Here is a 6000-nt window from a genome sequence, read left to right as displayed (position 1 = left end):
ACACACTCCTTCAAAGCCAGTGACACCCCTTCCTTTGACTCATTTAGCTAACAGATCCTTTATCTGGTTTATATAAGCCACATTACCTAGTCCCTCTCTTAAGGGTTCAAAATTTTACTCTGTAAGTATCAGGTGTAACTTGAAATTGTTTTAAAACCAAATCCTTGAATTTATCATAGTCAGAAGCCTCATCAGTAGGCATTTTGTTGAATATGTCCAGAGCTCTTCCACTCAATTTTGTGACCAATGTGGTCATCTTGTGAGCATCAGGAATTTTATGGAGTGTGCACAGTCTCTCAAAGGTGAGAAAATATTCAGCAATATCACTGGACTCATCATACTGTGGACATAGTCGCTCCCATTTGTGGATTGTTGGGGAAGGATTGTTAGGGTTATTCGGTATATTCTGCTGAGCCCTTGCCTTCTCTATCTCCAGTGCATTCTTCCTCTCTTTTTCCCTCTCCTCCATTTCTTTTTCTTTTGCCTCCATAGCTCTCCTGTGGGAAGCCTCTTGGGCAGCCTTCTCTGTCTTTGCCCTGGCTTTTTCTGCCTCTTTTGCTGCCTCTATATTGAGTCATTTTAATTCGACCAGTCTCTGGTGTTCCTTTTCTTTCTGTTCTGCTTCCAGTCTGGCTAAATCCAGTTTCTGTTGGACATTGCTTTCTGTCATCCTAGCCCCTCTGTTTTTAACCTAGCTATACCCGAGAGTTAGAAAGAAAAAAAACCCTGCTTGTGAATTCTAAATTCACTGTGCTGTAACTTGATACCTTTGCCTCTGATAGCTGTTCCCAGCCTACAGAAAAATCCTTTTGTTAAAAAAAACTAACACCTCTGCCTCCAGGCAAAGAGACAGAAAAATCTCTAGCTGCTTTCAGTTAAAAAACCCAACCTCTTCATGTCTGTGCTTTTGTTTCAAAATGATCTCTGGTTCAAAAAGATCTCTGGTTCAAAATGATCCCACCCCTCTGCCACTATGTCAGGGTTTCTTCCCCACTCTGAACTCTAGGGTACAGATGTGGGGACCCACATGAAAGACCCCCTAAGCTTATTTTTACCAGCTAACGTTAAAAAATTCCCCAAGGCACAAAGTTTTTGCCCTTGGATTAGGTAAAGGCTGCCACCACCAAGTGATTTAACAAACAATCAGGGAAAGGACCACTTGGAGTTCCTATTTCCCCAAAATATCCCCCCAAGCCCTTACACGCCCTTTTCTGGGGAGGCTTGAGAATAAACAAGATGAGCACAAACAAGCATTGGATTTTTAAGACTCTAAAAACCCAATCAGATTCTTAAAAAACAGAACTTTATTAGAAGAACAAAAAAAAAAAAAGATAAGAGAACAACTCTGTAAAATCAGAATGGAAGATAATCTTACAGGCCGTCGGATTCAAAACATAGAGAATCCCTCCAGGCAAAACCTTAAGTTACAAAAAGACACAAAAACAGGAATCCACATTCCCTCCGGCACAGTGAATTTTACAAGCCAAAACAAAGAAAGCTGCATCCGATGAAGTGAGCTGTAGCTCACGAAAGCTTATGCTCAAATAAATTGGTTAGTCTCTAAGGTGCCACTAGTACTCCTTTTCTTTTTAAAGAAAACCTAATGCATTTTCTAGCTAGATTACTTACTAACTTTACAGGAGTTGGAGGGCTTGCATCCTTGATCTGTTTCCGGCAAAGGTGTCACACAGACAGACAAAAGCCTTTCCCCCCCTCCAGATTTGAAAGTATCTTGTCCCCGCATTTATCATTTTGGGTCAGCTGCCAGCCAGGTTACCTGAGCTTCTTAACCCTTTACAGGTAAAAGGACTTTGCCTCTGGCCAGGAGGGATTTTATAACACTGTATACAGAAAGGTGGTTACCCTTCCCTTTATATTTATGACAGAAGGAGATTCCACCACCTCCCTAGGTAATGCATTCCAGTGCTTCACCACCCTCCTAGTGAACATGTTTTTCCTAATATCCAACCTAGACCTCCCCTACTGCAACTTGAGGCTTGTTTTGTCATCTGCTACCACTGAGAACAGTCTAGATCCATCCTCTTTGGAACCCCCTTTCAGGTAGTTGAAAGCAGTTATCAAATCTCCCCTCATTCTTCTCTTCCGTAGAGTAAATATCCCCAGTTGCCTCAGCCTCTCCTCATAAGTCATGTGCTCCAGCCCCCTAATCATTTTTGTTGCCCTTCGCTGGTCATGTGCTGGCTAAATACCTTGTGGGCATTACCACAGGAGCAAACATGTAGTAAATATAGCTAATATTCATAACTTCAGATACCAAGATGAATATACATGCATAGAAATAGCATTATCATAAGTACCAGCTATTTCACTTACATGACTATTCCCAAAAGAGATTCTGAAAAATCACACCACGTACCAGAGACCCTGTGTGCCAGCACCATGCCCCACTGGAGTTTTGTTATCTGTTATGTAACAACAGAGATGGAGCCAGTGACATGACTCCATTTAGCTTAAAAGGGCAAGGTTAATTTTTAGCTGTTCAGGTGTGACTGCACCTTTAGTCAGTGAGGGCATACTAGCTGGCACACATTCAGGTTAATGCGCTTCAGTGTTCCTTTGCAGTTAACTTTTTAATATTCATAAACCTGGTATGTGCTGAGGTGCTTTAAAGCATAACACAGGTTTTTAGGCCTGCAACTCTGTGAACCTCTGCCTCTTTGAGATTTTATTATTAATTATTATTATTTTGCTGGTCATAATGTGGGAAGGTATCCTCTCTGCCCTCTGCTCATGAGGTTATGTATGTGTCTTGTAGCACTCTCCTGAACACCAGCTGGAAGGAATATTTTTTTCAGTAAGTGTGGACTGATTCTTTTCTCTTAGAAGGCATGTAATTTTTTCAGGTTCACAGTGATTAACACAGAAAATAATTGGGGCTGTTAAACTTTCTTCAAATTCCATAGAAAATTATGTTCAGATATATTTTCCAGTACAGTGATGAAATGAGTGTTTGTATATACAAACATCAACATGCTTAACTACTCACTTCCCCCAAAATATGTAGTATTTCAGTCAGTTTATATAGAATATGGGAGTTGGGTGAGGAGCCATTTCAGCATACATATGACTTATTAAAAGACAAATTTTAAGTAGATCTGTATACTAAACTTCATTATGATATTGTATCCAAACATTGCATTTCAATGGGAGATTCAACTTCCTTTATAGGAACAAAACAGACTCCTGAAATTCTTACCACAAAGGTGGTCCATAGACATGCAAATAGTCCCATTGTCTTCAATGGGATTGATCAAATGATTAAGGGTTTACAGGATTAGATTCCAAGTTTGTAAATTGTTCTTGATAAAACTGACAATGCCTGAGCTGTCAGATCAGAAGGAGCTTCACTGGAATAAAGGTGGGCAGATGTGTGATAAGTCTTAGCTTTGTTGCTAAGATGGGGAACATATTTTCAGCAAAGTTCTTGGCAGATTCCTGAGGCAGCTCGTTTAAGGTCGTCAGTATAATCTTCACTTATAGTTCTCTCACCCACAAAGCTGGAAAATGAGGCATTTGTTTTCTTTTTTTTTGCTGCTCCAGTTAGCAAAATGCATGTTAGACTAGTTTGGCTGCAAAGAAGAATTCTATGTACACTGGGGACAACACCTGATACCTGTCAGGCTGCAGAACTGGGCTGACATCAGAATCCAAACATCCGCTGGTCAGTGCAAGCAGGGGCATTCCTCTAATGATTTGGACTTGATGTGAGGCAATATGACTGTTATGTATAATTCAGACCAATGGGGAGAAACCGAATCAAAAACACTGTTTAAACACCTTCCATCCCGCCCCCTCCCCTCTTGAGGACTCCTGACCAATTTAACAGCACAATACATGTGCTAACAAACTTAAACAAAGCCTTTGTTTAAGTTTGTTAGTATACGCATTGTGCTGTTAAAGCCAAATAAAGAATGAAAGCCCTCCCTAGCCGCGTTCTGCTCCTTTAAGGGTGCGGGGGCTAGCCCCAAGTCTTTCCGGTACCCGGTGCCCCCTAAAAGTCTCTTGCCGGTACTGCTGGCTGGGGAGTTTCTGTTTCTGAAGCAAAGGACAGCAAACAGCTGACTTCAGCAGTTGAACTAGGGGAGGAGAGGTCACATGACCACCAGAGAAAAACGAGTGAAAAACAATGCCTTGGCCAGCCTCTGTTCTGCCTCCGGGACCCCTCTGTGCTGCAGCCAGTCAACAGAGCAAGTCAACAGGGTAAGGCCGTAAACCAGCCTGCTTTTATAATAGCTAGTTTGGGGTCCCCCTGTCCAAAATACTAAGATTGAAGCATTCCAGAGCAGAAAGACCCCCAAACACAATGGGGACTGCTGTATTATTGCAATTAGTTTTAGAGCCACTCAGGCTAGCAGACTAGTTCCAGGCCAGAGACCCTAGGTTTCAGTCGAAGCTCCAGGCAGCCAGGACTTTCAGGGATGAGCCTATTATCGGGTGTAGCTTTTGTCCCCTGCTCGTTTTGTTTAGTAGCAAGACAGGCAGATTTCTATCCCTCTCTGGGTCCTAAAGGCCACCGGTCTGCTCTGGGCTGGCGTTTGCAGTGCACATGCGGTTGTTAAACATTTAGCACGTCTCTGGTTTTGTTCCAGCGGGATGAAACCCAGCAGAGGTGATGAAACGTTGTATGGCTGGTTCTAGGAACCTCTCTTATTGGGACTAGTGGTTGCGGCCCTCTTTTCCCATCTTGTAGGGAAACCTGCAGCAGGAGAATAGTAGGGAGCTCTAGACGTTGAAGATCTCCAAGTCTCCGTGGCACCATAGCATCTGGAGCAGGAATTTTCTGGCCCACAGAACTGGAAGGAGACCTGGCTTCCCTACAAGGAGAGTGTTCCCAGATCCTGTGAGTTTGGGGGAGCCCTGGAGAATCCATGCAGCAGGTCAGCCCTTTGAGAATACATCCAAGCCCTCCCTTTATGGGCAATTGTGCCGTTACAGGCTGCAAAAGCAGGCAAGAAACCCATGCAGCAGCTCCTAGTGGGCAGACAGAACCGAGCAGGACACAATAGTGATAACTGCTATAGTGGAATTTGTGCTGACACCTGTCAATCCACTGTTTCTTCCTGGCCATCCCCCTCCCTTGATCACCTCCACCACACAATGTTTGCATGGCCTGGAGAAGGGCAGACATTGCCTCAAAGAAGAGTGAATCCCTTAAAAACAATTAAAATGCAACAATAGTCATCACTTGCTGAATACTGTCCGGGCCTGACTGTTACAAGTGTTTGCAGTTCCATAGCTCTAGTGCTGGAACATGAGTCATCAGCTGTGTCTGCACAATCTGTCTGCTGCTTTATTTAGGGGTCTAGATCTGAGGATGGTAAAAGGAGCCTTCTGTGTCCATGACAACTGCCGGAGCTGGTGAGCTCTGAGGCCAGTGAGAGGAATGGCTACTGTTCAGGAAGGCCGGGGAGGGTGTGCATCTGGGTAGAGATTGCATTTAATGCTACCCGAGAGATTCACAGTCAGTGGGGCTGAACTTTGGGTTTATTGGGTTAATAACCACAAATAGTGAGCCAAATGCTGCAGTTAGTTACACCTGACCCGGAGATGTTCCCTGGACTTCGGTAACTGGAGTTCTATCCCATAACTAAGGCCAGGATTCAGCCTGCTGTCCCTACGTATTCCCTTAGCACGGAGGTGGGCAAAGTACAGCCCGTGGGCCACATCCTGCCCGCAGGACCCTCCTGTGTGTCCCTGAGCTCCTGGCCCGGGAGGCTAGTCCCCGGCCCCTCCCTCGCCGTTCCCCCTCCTCATGCTGCCCGTGTAGAGTATTAAACGGCTTCGCGTGGGAATGTGCTACGGTAGCAGTTATGGAGAGCAATTTACCACACGACACCGGCACAATGCTTTGGGCGGCGCGGCTGCAGCGACTCCAGCCGACGGTGCTCTGTGCTGCGCGGTAAGGGGGCAGGGAGCGGGGGGCTGGATAGGGAGCAGAGGAGTTGGGGTGGTGGTCAGGGGGCGGGGGTGTGGATGGGG

The 6000-nt window shown here is 44.9% G+C and overlaps 1 protein-coding gene across 8 annotated transcripts in view; it reads left to right on the top strand.

Moving 5' to 3' along the window:
• The first annotated feature begins 4101 nt into the window (after nt 1-4101).
• TCN2 (transcobalamin 2) overlaps nt 4102-6000 on the top strand; it is a 35943-nt gene continuing 34044 nt past the window's right edge. For 2 of the 8 annotated variants that reach the window (XM_084648930.1, XM_084648927.1), the window contains exons 1-2: nt 4102-4221; nt 4712-4861. The gene's annotated coding sequence lies outside the window, so the exon portion shown is untranslated. Of the gene's footprint in view, nt 4222-4711; nt 4899-5699; nt 5921-6000 lie in introns of those variants that run through there. The other 6 variants (XM_084648929.1, XM_084648926.1, XM_084648932.1 and 3 more) reach the window with 5 other exon arrangements.

Source organism: Lepidochelys olivacea, assembly GCF_965140295.1.
Source record: "Lepidochelys olivacea isolate rLepOli2 genome assembly, chromosome: 15".
NCBI lineage: Eukaryota > Metazoa > Chordata > Testudines > Cheloniidae > Lepidochelys > Lepidochelys olivacea.
This window is presented reverse-complemented; position numbering and strand designations above follow the sequence as displayed.